Source organism: Megalobrama amblycephala, linkage group LG16 (genome assembly GCF_018812025.1).
Source record: "Megalobrama amblycephala isolate DHTTF-2021 linkage group LG16, ASM1881202v1, whole genome shotgun sequence".
Lineage (NCBI taxonomy): Eukaryota > Metazoa > Chordata > Actinopteri > Cypriniformes > Xenocyprididae > Megalobrama > Megalobrama amblycephala.
This window is the reverse complement of record NC_063059.1, coordinates 10,797,796-10,817,828: the sequence shown is the minus strand read 5'-3', so window position 1 is coordinate 10,817,828 and position 20,033 is coordinate 10,797,796. Positions and strand designations below refer to the sequence as shown.

At 35.0% G+C, this 20,033-nt stretch overlaps 2 long non-coding RNA genes, 3 other non-coding genes and 2 pseudogenes across 5 annotated transcripts; all 7 read right to left on the bottom strand.

Moving 5' to 3' along the window:
• Nucleotides 1-351: 351 nt before the first annotated feature.
• LOC125249328 lies at nucleotides 352-2,076 on the bottom strand. Its single transcript, XR_007180537.1, has 3 exons — nucleotides 2,021-2,076; nucleotides 667-742; nucleotides 352-524 (listed from the first exon to the last, which is right to left on the bottom strand). It is a non-coding gene; the product is annotated as an uncharacterized LOC125249328 (long non-coding RNA).
• A 5,974-nt stretch (nucleotides 2,077-8,050) lies between these two features.
• On the bottom strand, nucleotides 8,051-8,179 carry LOC125249831 (annotated as a pseudogene).
• A 69-nt stretch (nucleotides 8,180-8,248) lies between these two features.
• On the bottom strand, nucleotides 8,249-8,362 carry LOC125249842 (annotated as a pseudogene).
• An 83-nt stretch (nucleotides 8,363-8,445) lies between these two features.
• On the bottom strand, nucleotides 8,446-8,564 carry LOC125249828. The gene has a single exon (XR_007180681.1). It is a non-coding gene; the product is annotated as a 5S ribosomal RNA (ribosomal RNA).
• Nucleotides 8,565-10,821: 2,257 nt separating this feature from the next.
• Nucleotides 10,822-10,940, bottom strand: LOC125249829. Its single transcript, XR_007180682.1, has one exon. It is a non-coding gene; the product is annotated as a 5S ribosomal RNA (ribosomal RNA).
• Nucleotides 10,941-11,009: 69 nt separating this feature from the next.
• On the bottom strand, nucleotides 11,010-11,128 carry LOC125249833. Its single transcript, XR_007180685.1, has one exon. It is a non-coding gene; the product is annotated as a 5S ribosomal RNA (ribosomal RNA).
• A 6,757-nt stretch (nucleotides 11,129-17,885) lies between these two features.
• Nucleotides 17,886-19,003, bottom strand: LOC125249275. The gene is made up of 3 exons (XR_007180527.1): nucleotides 18,718-19,003; nucleotides 18,458-18,489; nucleotides 17,886-18,211 (listed from the first exon to the last, which is right to left on the bottom strand). It is a non-coding gene; the product is annotated as an uncharacterized LOC125249275 (long non-coding RNA).
• Nucleotides 19,004-20,033: the final 1,030 nt, after the last annotated feature.

Here is a 20,033-nt window from a genome sequence, read left to right as displayed (position 1 = left end):
GTCGATCCAACAATATACAGATGATCTGAAGGCTCAATAGTGCCTCAGCAGTGCCACAGGCTGATCACTTCCATGCCACACTTCACTGATGCTGTAATTTGTGCTAGGAGCAAGTCGTTTGCTGTAATATGTGCTGCCGACCAAGTATTGAGTGCACAAATGAACATACTTTAAAGAACTTGAACTTTTCTGTTTTGAAAATCCTTTTTTTGATTGATCTTAGAAAATATTCTAATATTTTGAGATACTGGATTTTGGACTTTCATGAGCTGTATGCTCTAATGAATTTTGAAATGTTTTACTTTACATGTAGGGAATCTAGAATATATGAAAGTTTCATTTTTAAAAATAATTTACAATAAAAAAAAAAATGAACTTTTTCACGATATTCTAATTATATGACCAGCACCTGTAGCTCTGACTTGAGTTACTAGAGGCCTTTTAGCTCTCATTGTTGCACTTCCTCCGTAGAAGGGCCCGGATCTCTGCCACCTCGGTGTTGGGGAATCGCTCCCTCACTGCATCTGTGAAAACAGGAAAGAGACATGGGGATGAATTAAAACAGGATAGACAATGTATAACATTGAAATACAATCATTGATTATAATGGATTTGTCAATCAATCATCACAATGGATTTGGATTCATAACTATGATATTACTGTACCTAAAATTGCGTTGGTTTTTTCTGGCTCCAGCTGCTCCTTCAGCTCGCCTTTTTTTCCTTTCCCTGTGAGGGTTGCCTATAAACGTAATATGTCACTTGTGGTCACAGTATTGGTACCTGCACCAATTTGCCAGAGGCCTTGTAGTTATATCCGTACCAGGGCTGGGATGAACAAAGTTTCACGTGGAGCATTCTGAGATATTTTTTTTTTCTGAATTACCGCGGAGTGTAAGTTATGCTAAAAAAATAAACTGCCGGGATAATCACACAGCGCTTGCCGTAGGCTACACGTCCAATAATGACATGTCCGATTCGCGAACTAATGACTCATTTGAACTGATTCACTTAAATGAATGGTTAAAACAACTGATCTGTCCAACACTGAACTCATGAGATGTCTGAATCGGTGTATAACAAATCGGTACACTTTACCATAATGTTCCATTTATTAAATTCTAGTTACCTACATTAGTATTTTTTTTTTAAGAAAAAGGTGAGTGGCAGAGTGTATTACTACTATACATTGTTGTTATTTTTATGTGAATGAAGAATTAAAAGATGCACTTTTTTCAGTAAGCTATGCGTTTTCAACAAATGTTAAATTCTGTTGGTTCAGGAAGGACACCATGACAGGCTGCTGGCTCCCACTGTCGCTGTTAATTTTTATTGATTTTTTGTTGGAAAAGCACTCTCTGTGTTAGCTTAAAGCCCTCAAGTTTACATTGGTTACTGTATTCTTTCAATTGCTCTAAACAAGTATTTTGGGTGACCTTTTTTTTTATTGAATGCTAGACATCAATTTGTTGTTATTTTCATCTGAAAGAAGAATTACAAGATGCACTTTTTTTTTAGTAAGCTATGTGTTTAAGGCTTCAACGTTTTATCGAACGCTACCTCTGACTAAGAATGCATTACTTTGCACTTGTATAGTCTTTTATTTTGGACTTTTTATAAATTGGTATTAGTCAATTAATGGGGAGATTATCGATAATCGAATCAAACCGAAATAGAATCGGAGTGAAAAAAACAAAATCAAAAAAAGAGTCGTTAGATTAATCGATGCACCGAAAAATAATCGCTAAATTAATCGTTAAAAAAAAATATCGTTTATCCCAGCCCTAATCCGTACCAACCCACTGTCACTTTTACCATAGGCTATTGCTTAATCAGTGAAATTCAAACAAGAAGTATTAACAGTAGTCAATGACGGCAAAAATGGCAGAGTTAAGTGGATTTTCAAATTTGTAATCTGGGAAGTCAGGTCTGTATTCCAAGACATAATGTGAACATGCATGTTCTTCAAATTAAAGGGTTAGTTCACCCAAATAGCAAAATTATGTCATTAATAACTTACCCTCATGTTGTTCCAAACCCGTAAGACCTCCGTTTATCTTTGGAACAAAGTTTAAGATATTTTAGATTTAGTCCGAGAGCTCTAAAGGTAAGAAAAACATCATCAAAGTAGTCCATGTGACATCAGAGGGTCAGTTAGAATTTTTTGAAGCATCGAAAATACATTTTGGTCCAAAAATAGCAAAAACTACGACTTTATTCAGCATTGTCTTCTTTTCCGTGTCTGTTGTGAGAGAGAGTTCAAAACAAATCAGTTTGTGATATCCGGTTCGCGAACGAATCATTCGATGTAACCGGATCTTTTTGAACCAGTTCACCAAATCGAACTGAATCGTTTTAAACGGTTCGCGTCTCCAATACGCATTAATCCACAAATGACTTAAGCTGTTAATTTTTTTAATGTGGCTGACACTCCCTCTGAGTTCAAACAAACCAATATCCCCGAGTAATTCATGTACTCAAACAGTACACTGACTGAACTGCTGTGAAGAGAGAACTGAAGATGAACACCGAGCCGAGCCAGATAACGAACAACAGACTGACTCTAAGATTACACTACAGATGAAGTGAAATCAGTGTACACTTTAATAAATTATACTTTGTATTACAAATAAGCGTACTTACTAAAAGTACACTAAATTACCACTATACATTTTTGTATTTTAACATATTTTATAAGAGTACTCTGATATGCCACTAAAAATACACTTATTTTAGAGTGTACCAGAGGTGTGGACTCGAGTCATGTGACTTGGACTCGAGTCAGACTCGAGTCATGAATTTGATGACTTCAGACTCGACTCCACAAAATGTACAAAGACTTGCAACTCGACTTGGACTTTAACATCAATGACTCGTGACTTCACTTGGACTTGCGCCTTTTGACTCGAGAAGACTTGCTACTTCCCATGAAAACCTGTGGAAAAAAATGTTCACACGGCCGCGCCGCTCTCAGTGTATCTTCATCTGTGAAAAAAATGTGCACCACCTGTATGCATGCAGAGAGCACGCGCGCTGCCTGCACCACATCCAATCACTGTAGTCCCACGTTGGTTTGATTCGACAGCATCTAAGCAGGCACATTGAGCAGTCCCCGGAAATGTCCCCGTTTTATAGCTCGTTCAAAATAATCCGCAAATACATTGCAAAAAAGCCCGACCAACACAGAGCAGCCTGTTGGTTATCGGAGCAATCGTGTAGTAATTATATTCACCAACAGAGGGGGCCGTGCAGCTACACTGTCACTGCTACACTTGGTCGCGCGCGCGCCGCTACTTCATGAAGAACGTAACCTGGACCAGAGCAGAGCGCCATTATCATCAATTATCAAAAGAAACATCGTTATGGGTTTCAACTTTTAAGGTAGGAGCATACTAACTATTCATGTTAAATTAAAGTAATACGGTTTTGTGTTTTATAACAGGGCTTCAACAGGGTGCTGGATTGTTTTGGACAATTTAAACGTCCTCAGTCACAAAGCAGCAATTTCCACACACGTCTTAACTGTATCACGAGGTGAAGGTACACCCAGATATGAATAAATAAAACAATTATAATAAAATAATAATACACTTGCAACTTACTTAGTGTTTAAAATGAGTCTAAAATGCAAAATAATAGTTAAACGTTTAAAAAGTTGTAATTTCTGTACAGCTCATGAAAATGAAAATATTACATTCAATAATAAATGTTAAAAATATTTGTTAAATGCCATTTTATTTATCTTATCTCATATTTATGTTGTTTTAATTTTGTAATGTGATTTTTCAAAATAGTGTAATACTTTTTTTAGTTAGGCCTGGTTAGTAGTGTAATAGTTTTTTGGTGAATTGTATTAAAACCAGACCAAAAATCCTAATAATAAAATTAATTCATAATTATTATTAATGTAATGATATAGGGAACCCATATTTACCTTTCAAGTTATCTGTACTTAACTATTTAAGTTAATTCAGTGAAAAGACCACATTACCCCATTACTCAGTTGAACTGAGGGAATCACTTTCCTCAAATCATTTGAGTAGTCTCAACTTATTAGGGTTTACAGTGAACAGTGAACAATTAAAAAACAAAAACCTTCCAAAATGTATTGTCCCCGTTTTTTATTAATAGTTAATAACAAATGAGATTTTGGTGATATTTTGACCACTCAGATCACGTTCTCACCACAAACGAACCGCTCCAGAGTTCGTTTGAAAGCGTACCGAGACCACCTCTTCAAGGAGGTCTCGGTACGCTTATTTGGTCCGCTTTTGGTGCGCACCCGAGTGCGATTGCTGCTTTCACACCTGCCCAAACGAACCGCACCAAAGGGGGAAACGAACTCTAGTACAATTCAACCGAACTAAATGAGGCAGGTGTGAAAGCACCCTCAAATAGGAAATGTCCCCGGTTTCCATTTCAGAAATCTGGTCACCTTATTTTATTGATGACATGTTTAAGTTAGCCCTAAGTTTAGGCTAAAAGGACCCATGTCTATTTGAAAGTTAAACTGTTTTGCAATATGAGGTCAATACAATACAGGACTGAAGCTGCTGTGCATTGTTCTAGTGCAATATGCTGTTGAAATACAAGCATTTTTTGTGAAAATTTAAATTTTCTGTTTTTTACTGTATTTGATTAATGTCATTGTATAAGAGGTTTAAATAAATACAAATCTTACAGACATACATGATTTTTATAAATTTTATTTCTGTGGTAAGAGGACTTGAAATGACTCGAAACTAAAATGGTAGGACTTTGGACTCGACTTGAGACTTGTTGGCTTTGACTTTTGACTCGACTCGGGACTTGCCTCATCTTTGACTCGACTTGACTCGGGACTCGAGGGCAAAGACTTGAGACTTACTTGTGACTTGCATAACAATGACTTTGTCCCACCTCTGGAGTGTACTGTATAAAGTGTACAGAAGTCACACTTCTAATGAAGTGAGAACATAGTACACTTTTAAAAAAAGTATACTAACAATTAATTTCCAAAAAATATACTTCCCATAAGTACACTGAATTGCCACTCTAAGTGTGTCAAATTTAATACACTTAAAAAAAAATAAACTTCAATTCAATTTAAAATACATTAACAACAAAGTACACTTTCAAAAAGTACATTTAAAAAATAATTTGATTACTGATAAATTAGTATACTTACTGTTTGGACTATTAAGTTGAACTTAATTACATCTTTTTTGAAGTATACTTTTAAAAAGTACAAATCAAATACTTTTTAAATAAAGTACAACAAGTAGAAGTATACTTGTTTTATAATTCATGTACTTCATTCATATTTCAAATACACTAAAGTATACTACTTTTTTACCTGGGTTCAGTTATCTTTTTCATTTCATTTTCCCATTCTTTATTTAGTTCTCTTTCTTTAGCTCTTTTTGCTTTCTGTATTTTTTTTTAGAACATTCAATAGAAAAACTTTTGATATCTGATTTTATATTGTCCCACCACACACATATTGCTTCATCTTATAAAACATCATCTACACTATTAATAATTAGATTTTCCATTTCCATTTTATACAATTCGTTCTTTAAAAGCTGTGTATTAACCACCCATACACCGGGTCCTCTCTCAACTCCACTAAAATCCATCATTACGTATAAAAAATCATGATCACTCCCGCTATACATTTTATAAAAAACTTTTGAAATAAAATGCTCAAATCTTCTGTCACATAAAATGAAATATATTCTGCTTTGTTTTAAAATTGTATTTACCCACTGTCTTCTCGAATATTCTCTTTTGACTCTGTTTCTTTCTCTCCATACATCTACAAATTTAAGTTCAGCAATCATACATTTCAATTCTTTTCTTCCAACATCAGCTCTATACGCCATAAAATCTTCAACATCTATTCTTTCTAAAACAGTATTAAAATCTCCTATAACAATGACATTCCTCCATCCATTAATCAAAACACTCAATTCTTTTAAAAAAGTAACTCTTTCCATATCTTCATTTGGAGCATGTATATTACATATTGTTATTTCTTCTCCCCTATCCATAATTTTAACAGTTAAAATCCTTCCATTGTTATCTTTAAATAAAACATTCGTTGATTCTACTACTCCCCTTCTAATTAATATTGCTAAGCCTTTTTTTCTTATTTAAATCATTACTGTACCATATTTCTCCATCCCAACATTTTTTAAAATCATCAACTATTGTTTCATTCCATCCAGTCTCTTGTATACATAAATATCACTTTGTTTTGTTAAATTAATTATATTTTCAAACTTCAGTTTAGATGACAACCCTCTAACATTAATTGAGACCAAACATAAATTACTCATAATGAAATAAAAGAAAAAACACAAACCAAAACAACCCATCATCCATATGTGGTCTCTCTTAATATCTACTTTATCTTCATTTAGCCTTGTTCTGTCTTCTCTTCTTAACTTTTGTTTCTTTAATACTTGTTTAATATTTATTTCCGGTACTCTTATCATTTTACGTCTTCTGTTCATAATGTCCGATGTTCTGCTTTCAAGCTCAAGGTTAATTTCATCAGTTTCCTCATCGCTTACCTCCTCTTTATTCCACCCAGCTGCAATTTCACTCGTTGCACATTCCTTTTCTTTCATTTGTCCATCATTAGCAACAGTTTGATGTGTCTCAGTCTCCACTGTATGCACCTCAATTTCTTTATCTGCATTGTCCTCTCTCCTCGTGGAGTCCTCTTTTCCTTGCTTACTTAAATCCTCAGAAATCCCATTCACCTCCTGTATTTCATCTTTCCTTCTATTTCTGCTTGTCTCCTCCATGTGCTCCTGCACCTCTATCTCCATTTCTGCATTGTCCTCCTCTTCAGATTCACACGTACACCTCATCGATGTCTTTTCATAGCTTTGGCACCGCGGGGCTTGGCAGTCCTGCGCAAAATGCCCCTGTTCCAGACATTCTCTGCAGGTATATTGAGGACAGTCCTTTTTTTCATGATATATACTTGCACATATTCTGCAAGTCTTTAGCTGGCCGTCATGAATTACTCTGAAGTATTTTGGTCCCTCCTCTGTGTCAAATCTCACATTGTATGGCAGAGTCACAATGTCCTGTGGGAATTTTACTCTTAAAAACCTTGTTCCATCCGCAACAGTGGTGCCAGGATAATATCTCCTTCTTAACGGGAGAATAGGATTTACTCCCCAATCCACCAGTTTTTGAATGATTTCATCATCTTTTATGTAGTTCGGCAAATGCAAAAAAGAGACCATTTTACATAGTTTTTTGATCTCACAAAACTGTCCATCAATCAGTAATCCATCTATTAGCTTGTCACAATCCATCTCATTCTCCATAGTTAGTTCATAGTCAAAATTACTTTTTTTTCCTCAGTCCATACAGCTTTCCAAATCCAGTTTTCTCTTCCACAGCCTTTATTATCATCATCACAGATATTTTCTCTGGATCATTAACAGTCATTGTTAGCGTTGCTTCTTTTTTGTAGTCTCTCTGATATTTCGATTGGCTTTTTATCTTTTTCATTGTCTCATTTCTTTGAACTGCTTCTCGCCTTCCATCAGTATAATCTCTTGTTTGTTTACCTTGACTTTTATATAGCTCTTCTGTTCCTCTACTCCTTACATCCATTCCATTCTTCTTTCTCCTTGTGGCAACCATTGCCCATGTTTTCGTTGTCATCTTTATCCTTTCCGTTGTCCATTTCTTTGTTTCTTTCAGTGTAGTCGTTGTCCTCAGTGTCTTGGTCTAATATCCGTTCCGGTTCCATAACTGTAATATCCGTCATTTTGAAAAAAAAAAATAATACCCCAGACAGTAAAACTGTCTGAGGTTTAAACAAAAAATAAATTTAACTTATAAACTTTAAGTAATTATCAAAAGAAAACACAAAAAAACAAAAATTGGGGAGAGCCTTTCCCTCCCAACTGCCACCTCACACTTCCTGGATCGTACCAACTCAGGGCGTGCTCAGAGTGGTATGGCCGTAAGCGAAATCTGCAGCCAAGAGTGGGCTATTTAAGACATTCAGAAACTCTTTATATTTTCAGAAAAAACATAAAGCTTACAGCACCTGGTATTCCCAGGCGGTCTCCCATCCAAGTACTAACCAGGCCCGACTCTGCTTAGCTTCCGAGATCAGACGAGATCAGACGAGATCGGGCGTGCTCAGAGTGGTATGGCCGTAAGCGAAATCTGCAGCCAAGAGTGGGCTATTTAAGACATTCAGACACTCTTTATATTTTCAGAAAAAACATAAAGCTTAAGACCTGGTATTCCCAGGGGCTCCCATCCAAGTACTACCAGGCCCGACTCTGCTTAGCTTCCGAGATCAGACGAGATCGGGCGTGCTCAGAGTGGTATCGCCATAAGCGAAATCTGCAGCCAAGAGTGGGCTATTTAAGACATTCAGACACTCTTTTTTTTTTTTTTTTTTTTTAAAAAAAAAAAACATAAAGCTTACAGCACCTGGTATTCCCAGGCGGTCTCCCATCCAAGTACTAACCAGGCCCGACTCTGCTTAGCTTCCGAGATCAGACGAGATCGGGCGTGCTCAGAGTGGTATAGCCGTAAGCGAAATCTGCAGCCAAGAGTGGGCTATTTAAGACATTAAGACATTTTTTTTTTTTTTTTTGAAAAAAATAAAACATAAAGCTTACAGCACCTGGTATTCCCAGGCGGTCTCCCATCCAAGTACTAAAAACCCATTGAAAACCATTCCCTCAGCCATGTCTTGCTTGCTAAAAACTGTGTTAAAATCCCCCATCATTATTATTTCTTTATACTTCTTTACAATATTTCTTAAAACATTAAAAAAAACTCTTTCTTTTCCTTCTCCTCCACTGGTGCATGTACATTTACTAAAATCAAATCTCTTCCTTCATACTTTGTTTCAACTACCATACACTTCCCCAACCTGTCCTTATACACAATTTTACTCACTTTAAAAACATCATCCTTCATTAAAAAAGCCACACCTCTCCCAAACCTCCCATCTCCATTATTATATAAAATACCACCATCCCATCTCTTTTGGGTTTCTTGTAGAGCAATAATATCTTCCCTTTTACATTTTTCTTTTACTTTTTCAAATTTTACAATGTCCAACAGTCCCCTTGCATTAAAAGTAACACAACTTAAAACCATTAAAAGAAAGACAAATAAATACTTAAAAACCATTATTCATCATTTTCTCCTTCCAAGCCCCTTAACACATCATATCTGTTCATTTCTGTCATTATTTTTTTCCTTGCACCTTCCAAATTTGGTTTTACCTTCAATGTTCTTCTTCTTCTTTGTCCTCTCCCCCCTCTGTCTTTGTCCCTGTTGTCCAACTTTATTTCTCCTTCACTGTCTGTTTCTTTATTTTGATCCATCCTTCCATGTCCATCTCTCTCCACGTCCTCCATAAAAGTATTAAAACTGTCCGGTATTTCCATTTCAGTCCATTGAGTGTCCTGCTCCGTTGTCTGTTCATCATTTTTACTGTTGTCTTTTTTACTTTCTCCTTCCTCTCTGTTGCTCTGTCCTTCTTCCTCTTGTCGTTCATCAGTTTGTCCATCCTCCTCGTTGTTTCCTTCATGCACCTGTCCGCCTACCTGTTTTTCCCTTCCTCCTTCCTCTCCCTCCATCCAGCATTCACATTTATTTAAAACCTCTTGACACTCCGGGCACCTAACAGCGTTGCAATCCCTTGCAAAATGTCCCCTCTCCTCACATTTGTAGCATGTGAAGTTTGGGCAGTCCTTCATCAGGTGATCCGGGCTCATGCACAGCCTACAAGTTTTCACTTGATGGCTGTGCATCACCCTGAAATACTGCTGCCCTTCGGCTGTCTCAAGCCTTGTGCTGTATGGCAAGGATGCCACATCTTTGGGGAAACGGACTTTAAGGAACCTTGTTCCGTCCTCGATATCGGTGCCCGGATAGCATCTCCTTTTAATTTTACTTATGGGATCAACTCCCCATCCCTCCAATTTCTCTAAAATTTTTTCATCATCCAGGTAGACGGGCAGGTGCATGAAGGAAACAACGTAATCACGGTTTTGCAAGCTTTTCACTTCACAGTCCATACCTTTTATTCTTAGTCCATCCATTAGTTTGTCACACATTTCTTCTTTTTCCATTGTAAGTTCATATTCCTTTCCTTGCCTCGGTCTTAACGCCAAAATTTTCACATGTCCACATTGTTCCGTTACAGCCTTAATAATGTCCTCCGCTCTCACCTCGATCACATTCTCCACATTCACAATTACTGTAGCTTCTTTTAAATATTTCCGTTCATCAAACTTTTCTCTTACATCTTGTTTCTTTCCATTCCTTGCTCGTAGTCGTTGATCAGTTCCATTGTCGTTTGCCATACGTGTTCCTCCTGCCAGTCCAGTGTTGTTTGCCGTTCTTCTTCCTCCCGCCAGTCCAGTGTCATTTGCCATGCGTCTTCCTCCCGCCAGTCCAGTGTCGTTTGCCGTGCATCTTCCTCCAGCCAGTCCAGTATCGTTATCCATTAATCCGTCCATAATGCAAAAAAGAAAAAAGAAAGAGGTTTAACCACCCTCCAGCCAGCAAAAGCTGCTGTTAGGTGGTTTAAATGAAAAAAACAAACAAAACAAAACAAAATTAAACTAAAAGTATGAAAAAACACAAAAAACAAGTAAGAGAAAGACAAAATGGAGGAGAGCCTTCCTCTCCCAACTATTGCCACATCACTTCCTGTCGCTCAATAGCGCCCTCAGAGTGGTAAGGCCGTAAGCGAAATCTGCAGCCAAGAGTGGGCTATTTAAGACATTCAGACACTCTACGTTTTTTTTTTCAAAAAAAAAAAAAAAAAAAAAAAGCTTACAGCACCTGGTATTCCCAGGCGGTCTCCCATCCAAGTACTAACCAGGCCCGACTCTGCTTAGCTTCCGAGATCAGACGAGATCGGGCATGCTCAGAGTGGTATGGCCGTAAGCGAAATTTGCAGCCAAGAGTGGGCTATTTAAGACATTCAGAAACTCTTTATATTTTCAGAAAAAACATAAACCTTACAGCAACTGGTATTCCCAGGCGGTCTCCCATCCAAGTACTAACCAGGCCCGACTCTGCTTAGCTTCTGAGATCAGACGAGATCGGGCGTGCTCAGAGTGGTATGGCTATAAGCGAAATCTGCAGCCAAGAGTGGGCTATTTAAGACATTCAGACACTCTTTATATTTTCAGAAAAAACATAAAGCTTACAGCACCTGGTATTCCCAGGCGGTCTCCCATCCAAGTACTAACCAGGCCCGACTCTGCTTAGCTTCCGAGATCAGACGAGATCGGGCGTGCTTTTTTTTTTTTTTTTTTTTTTCAAAAAACTCAAATCAATATTAAAAACATAATAACATACATTTTAAGAACAATCTAAATCACATTTTGGCAATAATACATTAAAATGAAAATATGTCATTTCAAGGAATGGATTCCCTTTCACAAAATTTTTTACAAACACTTCTTTTTCATCTTTCATATAGTAATCAAACAGAACATTTAGAATAAAACACATCTTTATCCTAAAAAGTTTGCACACAGGTATTTTTGTCTTCTTTTGTTTGACCATGTTTCTTCTGCTCCATATAACAAACCTTGCAATGTTTAAGATGAAATTTAAAAAACACTCATTCTTGACATTACCTTTAAAACCAAATAAAAACATTATTTCCCATTCTTCATTAAGATATTTGTCTTCCACTCCCAATTTACTTGCCATTTGTTTTAATTTTTTTTTATAAAACATTGTAACTCTGTACATTTAAAGAAAAGGTGCAGCACTCCTTCATCTTCCCTGTTGCATACCTTACATCTTGCATTGCTTTCCAGACCAATTTTGCACAGTCTCATTTCACTTAGTAAACAATTGTGTCTTAAAATGTAATCAAAATTTTCTAAAATTGGACTTTTCCACCAAGCTCTCAGATTCTGCCATATATTTTTTCTTTCCACACTTGGAAATATTCTTAGCCAATATTCTTCTGCTTTTGGTGTTATAAAAACAACTTTACATAAACAAGAATAAAACATTTTTAATATACCATCTTTAAAGTCATATTGTTTATCATTGATTTTATAAGCAACCACCATTCTATCACTACAATCTGTTTGCGTTTTTTCTTCTAAAATATTTATCCATTCTTTCGGTATTACCTCTTTTAATTTTTTTAATTGATTTTCTAAGACTGTTTTACTTTCATCATCATAATTTTCTACAATTGCATCTCTTATTGCTTGCACAGGTACAAAGCCAGGTATCACTTCATACATGATATCTTTTATTTGCTTTATCCCCGCATTAAACCATTTTTTATAAAAAATGGTTTGATGTCCCCTTTTAACTGTATTATTTAAAAACAATGGTTGTCTTAAAATCTCTTCCTTACTTAAAGACATACAAACAATATTCTTTCTAAATTCTCCCCATGCTTTTACAACTTCTTTATAAAACTCTGGAATTCCATTCATCATGTTTTCTTTTAATTTCATCCATAGAACATCATCTCCCATTTTTCCACATTTATCTAAAAAATATTTCATTACTCCCTTCCAAGCATATTTTCCATCTTTCCAATATTTATTAACAATTTTAATTCTTATACTTTTCATCCTTATAAATGGATCTATTAGACCTAGCCCTCCTTCCTCCACCTTTCCAATTAAAGTGTCATAAGCAATTTTTGCTGTTTTCCCTTCCCATAAAAAGTTTAAAACAATAGATTTCATTTTTTTATATATCCACATAGGCAGGCTCACTGGACTCAGCACATACCACATTTTTGATAAAAACAACGAATTGATAACTAAAACTCTCCCTTTTAAGAATAAATTCCTTAATTTCCAGAAATTCAATCTCTTTTCCATTCCTTTTAAAACCTCCTCCCATACTGCATCCCTTATTTCAGTTTCATTTTCACCAACCCTTATACCTAAAATTTTCATATTCCTCTTCTCTTCCTTAAATTGTACTTTATTCGATACATCATTCGTTACTCCAACTCTCATGTATGTTGTTTTTTTCTTTATTAACTTTTGCCCCTGTTCCTTTACAATATCTTTCTAAAATGTCCATTGCTAAATCTATAATTTTAATATCTTTTAAAATCAGTGTTGTGTCATCTGCATATTGAAACACTTTATATTCTGATTCCGTTTCTTTTACCCATATTCCTTTTATGTTCTTTTCCTGGTCTATTGCCAGTCCTAAAGCTTCAGATACTAATGTGTATAATAATGCTGACATAGGGCACCCCTGTCTGATCGATCTTGTTATTTTAAAATCTTCAGTTAAAAAACCATTTACTTTTACACAACTAGTTATATCTGTATATAAACATTTTATCCAATTTAAAAAATTCTCCCCAAAACCAAATCTCTCCATTACATCTATCAAAAATTTGTGTTCAACTCTATCAAATGCTTTTTCCAAATCCACACTTATTATACACTGTGTGCAGAATTATTAGGCAAGCTGACTTTCTGATCATATTTTTTTTCCAAGCACATTTTACCAATTTCAATCCACATCAATCTTAATAACTACTATTAATAATGTTTTTAATCATTTATAAGTGATATATAATTGTTCATGAAGGCTGGAAATGAAAAACGCTTTATATTCAGGTGTGCAGAATTATTAGGCAGGTTTGCTTTTACAGGCAAAATGAGCCAAAAAAGAGATTTAACTCAGACTGAAAAGTCAAAAATTATTAAATACTCACAAGAAGGACGCAATACTAATGCAATACTAGAAATTGCAAAGTTAAAGCATGACCAATGGACAGCAAAATGCTCATTGGGTCAGCGGGGTCATACAAAAACAGGTGGAAAAGAAAAGACACATGTTAACTGCAAAAGAGTTAAGAATTAAGGTGAAGAATTAAGTGTGAAACCATCAGGAACCCTTTAGTCTCCAGTGCCACCATTTTCCAGAACTGCAACCTACCTGGAGTCTCCAGAAGTGCAAGGTGTCAAGATCTCAGAGACTTAGGTTAGCTAAAGAATCCTAAAAAATGACCCGCTTTTAATAAGAATCACAAGCAGAAGTGTTATAAAATACATGAAGACTGGGTTTTTATAGGCCTTATAGACAGACAGATTGAGAGTGACTCCTGAAGGACCAGCACCACATCCTCTTTTACCACTGTTTGAAGAATTTATCTTCCAGAATCTGGTAGTAAGTTTTGGAAGATCATTTTTAGTCCATCTCTGCAAGACGGATATTTCAGGATTAGAGAGGGACTAAAAGTGAACTCCCACACTTTACTGCCAGATTCTGAAAGATAAATTCTTCAAACAGTGGTACAAGAGGATGTGGTGCTGGTCCTTCAGGAGTCACTCTCAAGCTGTCTGTCTATAAAGCCTATAAAAACCCAGTCTTCATGTATTTCACAACACTTCAGCTTGTGATTCTTATTAAGTATGGGTCATTTTTTAGGATTATTTAGCTAACCTAAGTCTCTGAGATCCTGGCACCTTGCACTTCTGAAGACTCCAGGTAGGTTGCAGTTCTGGAAAATGGTGGCGGTGGAGACTAAAGGGTTCCTGATGGTTTCACACTTAATTCTTCACCTTAATTCTTAACTCTTTTGCAGTTAACATGTGTCTTTTCTTTTCCACCTGATTTTGTATGACCCCGCTGACCCAATGAGCATTTTGCTTTCCCTTGGTCATGCTTTAACTTTGCAATTTCTAGTATTGCATTAGTATTGCGTCCTTCTCATGAGTATTTAATAATTTTTGACTTTTCAGTCTGAGTTAAATCTCTTTTTTGGCTCATTTTGCCTGTAAAAGCAAACCTGCCTAATAATTCTGCACACCTGAATATAAGGCATTTTTCATTTCCAGCCTTCATGAACAATTATATATCACTTATAAATGATTAAAAACAATATTAATAGTAGTTATTAAGATTGATGTGGATTGGAATTGGTAAAATGTGCTTAGAAAAAAAAATATGATCAGAAAATCAACTTGCCTAATAATTCTGCACACAGTGTATATCCTGTTTCTTTTTCCTCCTTCATGTACCATATTAGATCTCTTATATTATTAATAACGTCAGTAATATCTCTTTTTAGAACAGAATATGCTTGATTAGTTGTAATTATATTTGGTACTACTATTTTCAGTCGATTTGCCAAAATTTTAGCCAATATTTTATAATCTGTATTTAACATGCTTAGTGGTCTGTAATTTTTTAAAAACCCCTTATCGCCTTTTCTCTTGTAAATTATTTTCACCATACCTTTCTTCATACTATTAGTTAAATTTCCTTTCCTAAAAATATCTGTATATACTTCATTTAAAATTGGACATAAAACAGCCTTAAAAACCTTATAAAATTCAGCTGGTAATCCATCTATTCCTGGACATTTACCATTTTTCAATTGATCAATTGCTGTTTCTATTTCTAATTCCGTAATCCCACTCTCACACATTTCCTTGTCTTCCTCTTTAACTTTAACTTTTATTTTACTTAATAAAAATTCCTCATCTTCTAAAACCACCCCATTTTCGGTAAATAAATCTTTATAGAATCTTTTAATTTCTCCTAAAATTCCTTCTTTATCTTCTACAGATTTCCCATCTTGTATTTTAATACTTGTTATTATATCCGCTCTCTGTCTTGTTTTTTCCAGTTCATAAAAATATTTTGTACTCCTTTCTCCTTCTACAATGTCTTTTGCCCTGCTTCTGATTATTGCTCCTTTGCACTTTTCTTCTTCAATTTTCCTTAATTCTTCCTGTAATTCTATTATCTTATCAATATCATGCACATTTTCTTTCCTCATCTCTTCATCCCACTCTTTTTTGATCTTCATTTCTTTCATTCTTTTCGCTTTCTGTATTTTTTTAGAATATTCTATTGAGAATTTTTTTAATCTACTCTTTAAAATATCCCACCAAAGACCTTTTTCCATTTCATACATTTCCTCATTTATACTATTAATTATTATGCTCTCTATTTCCATTTTGTACACTTCCATTTTTAGCAGTTCTGTATTAGTCTCATTAAAATTCATCGTTATCCATAAAAAATCATGATCACTCTCACTATAATTTTTATATAAAGCCTTCGTGACATAATGTACTTCTTTTTTCTTGCATAAAAATAAGTCTATTCTACTTTGCTTTAGAATTTTATCAACAATTTGTCTTCTTGAATACTCTCTTTTCATACCATTCATCTCTCTCCACACATCCACCATTTTATTTTTCTCCATTAAATTATATAGTTCATTCCTCCCTCTATCTCTTCTAAATTGCATTGAATCATCAATATCTATTCTCTGTATTACAGTATTAAAATCACCTAAAACAATAATGTTTTCTTGTTTTTCTATTAACTCATTCAATCCTTATAAAAGTTATATTTCTCTCTTTCCTCGTTAGGTGCATGTATGTTACACACTTTCATTTCTTTTCCATTACACAAAAATTTGACTATTATTATTCTTCCATTTGTGTCTTTATAGTCTACATCAACTTTTTCAAATGCCCCTTTTTTAACTAAAACAGCTACCCCTCTTTTCCTTCCTATATCACAATTACTATACATTTCTCCATTCCACAATTTCCTAATTTCATCACTTAATTTGTCATCCCACCTCGTTTCTTGTAGACATAACACATCACTCTTTTTTGTCAGACACATCAATCGTTCAAACTTTTGGCTTTGGGATAAGCCTCTAGCATTCAGTGAAACAATACTTAAAGAGCTCATTAAGGAAAAGACAGGATAAACCAATAACCACCACTCAATTAGTTTCATTGTCTTTAAAGAAAACATGTCTTGCTTCCCCCATTTCCACTTTTCCTCCTTTCCTTTAACTCTTCTCTTCTTATTTTCTGCTTTTTAAGAACCTTTTGTTCTTGCTTTTACACCTCTATTCATTCTTTCTATTCCTTTATTGCCAGCCACTTCTGTATTTTTACAATCCAAAAATCCTCTCTGTAATATTATGTACCCATTTTCTATTAACGCTTCTCTTACTTATATTTGTCATTAAATAATTAAAAAATATCTTTGTTATGTTAGGCAAAGGAAATGGAAAGCAACACTCTATCTTTTATTATTTTTTTTGGAAAAAGCAGAAAATTGCAATGTTGAAAGGTCCTTATCAGTTATCTCATCCTTTTCATTTTTTCTTAAAAACAAAAAGTTCAAGTTTTTGACCTTTTTCATCATCTTGGAAGTCACTTTCCCTTCTTGTTTCTTCCATGGTTGATGTCAGTAAAAAAGCAGAAAAGAAAGAGAAAAAAAGGAGAGAGAGAAAACAGTAATGAATATTTGTCCACTTCTAACAGCCTAAGCATTTGATTGCAGTAAGTTAAAATTTTCCTTAGAAAAGCAACTAAAAAATAATGCTTATAATTGTATTCAATGAAATTGTTTATTTTGTTAATCAGATTTCTATCGGGAGTTTCTCTTTGTACAGCACTATTCCTTCTCCCGTTTTTCTCTTCTCCATTCTGTTGAATTTAGCTTGTGTGTGTTGTTCTTATCCCAGTCTTTTAAAATAGTATATTAAATAAGTTGTACCTGCCTTGAGACATTTAGCAATGTTAAATATTTAAATTCATCTTTAAGGGTTAGTTTACCCAAAAATTAAATTTCTGTTGTTAATTTCTTGCCCTTGTTTTGTTCCACACCCGTAAGACCTTTGTTCATCTTTGGAACACAAATGGAGATATTTTTGATGAAATCTGAGAGCTTTCTGTTCCTCCATAGGCAGCAGCACAACTTACACATTCAAGGTGAAGAATGGTAGGAAACCATTGTTAAAGTAATCATGTTCCTGCGACATGTGACAGAAAGCTCTCGCATAAAAAATATCTTAATTTGTGTTCTGAAGATGAGCGAAGGTCTTCAGGTGAGATGAGGGTGAGTAATAAATGACAGAAATTTCATTTTTTGGTGAACTAACCCTTTAAACAGTAATGCACTGACAGCGGACTGACAAATATACTTTGAATATTAAGAATTTGAATACTAAGAATTACACACAGTGAAATGATTGTCAATGAAAAATAGGGATTAAAATATTTAATAAAAATAAATGAAGGTTTGTTCTGAACTTATTCATCAGGTCTCTGATTACATCACATGTGAAATTAGGTGCAATACTTACGTTAACATAACCATATTTCACAGAAGGTCATTTCCCCCCTTCCTGGTTCTTGAGCCATGTTTAGGGGATATGTCAAAGAGCCTAAAAGCAGAAAAGCAAAGAGAGAGAGAAAGAGAGAGAAGTGAATATTGTGCATTCATTCACCATAGCATTTTTGTGAACACAAGGACTCACAGCTAAGCATATGATCTCAGTAATGTCTCCTGTTACACTTCAGAAAAGATGCATCTTAAAATATTGCTTAAAATAATTGACAAAATAAAATCGTTTATTCACTGAATTCTTTGTCATAAACCTGATACACTTGAAAATAAGCACAACACTTACGTAAACAATGGAGCTACATCAGATGATTGAGCCTGAAACGAGAGAAATAAATAAATAAATAAACAAAAGTTTAAAAATCAGGTTTTAAGAATAACATATGCTAAGTCTGTCTATAACATGAAACATCAGTGTTACTGCGTGAAGCGCTGAGAACAGAGTAACGTTAATCGTTTGCTCATGAGAAGTTTAACATTTCAAGATCAATTCATTCATGACAAAGTAGAAACGCGAACGAAATGCTCCATAAAAGACTGACTTACCGTATTCTCAGCCGAACAATTGTTTATCCGTCTTCTCGACACAGGCAAACGTTTTGATTAATCAGGCAGAAAATAACATCTCCGTCTTCTCAGCAGCGCTGTCCAGTCATCCCGCGTCTCAGGCAAACTGACGCTTCAAAAGCTTAAAACTGCACACTATATTCACTCAAATATCGTTTAATGATAACATTAAACCCTGAAGAGTCGACGTGAAACACTAAAAGCGTTGAGAGAGAAGCTAAAATGTATGCCTGGCCTAGAAATTTGAAATGAGCACGGTAAAAAAATAAATCCCATAATGCAATGCTTCTACAGTATTATACTGTATTACGAGTGAAACGGGCTTGAAAACAGAAAACAGTTGACATTCTGTTGTCATGAAAATACAGTATAATACTGTTAGAAATTACCTGTAAATTTACAGTAAAGTTTTACAGTGTAGTACTGCATTCCTTCTTCAGTCATGAAACCTGTATTATATTGGCAAAGATATCACTTCTTGTGAAAACTTTGCCTTTATAAAACGTGTTCCGTCCGCCACTGTGGTCCCCGGATGATATCTCCTCCTTAGAGGCAATATGGGAGTTACTCCCCAATTTATCAGTTTTTGAATAATTTCTTCATCATCTATATAGCTGGGCAGACTCATGAAAGATACCATTCTTTCTGTTGCACACAGTCTCCTTATCTCACATTCTTTTCCATTGATCATTATTCCATTCAACAGTGAATCACAGTCCAATTCACTTTCCAAAGTCATTTCAAATTCGTTGTTATTTTTTCTTCTTAGTCCAATCAGTTTTCCTATTCCAACTTTCTGTTCAACTGATTTAATTATCATTATTACTGTTGTGTTTTCTATATCTTTTACAGTCATTGTTAAAGTTGCTTCTTTTCTGTATTGCCTTTGATACTTTGTTTGATGGCTCAATTTCTTTATCATTTGCTGTCGTTGAGATAAATCATTTCTTTTTTCTCCAACTCCTTTATTAATTCCAGTACCTTCAGTTGTTTGTAGTTCTGTTTTTCTGTCTTGTCCATTGGTTTTTCCATCTTGTTTTCTCCTTGAAACCACCTTTGCCCATGTTTCATTCCTGCTTTCAGCATTCCCTTCTTTCATATTCCTTTCCATCTCGTCTGCAACATATCCTGATTCTCTGATCCCCATCTCATGTCCATTTGCCAGTCCGTGTCCTTTGTCCGTTAAATCCGTCATTTTGTTATATGATATATGTTATATGTTATATTGTTATATGTTATATTGTTATATGATATCTCTTCCTACTACTGCCAACTCACTTCCTGTTGCAATAGGG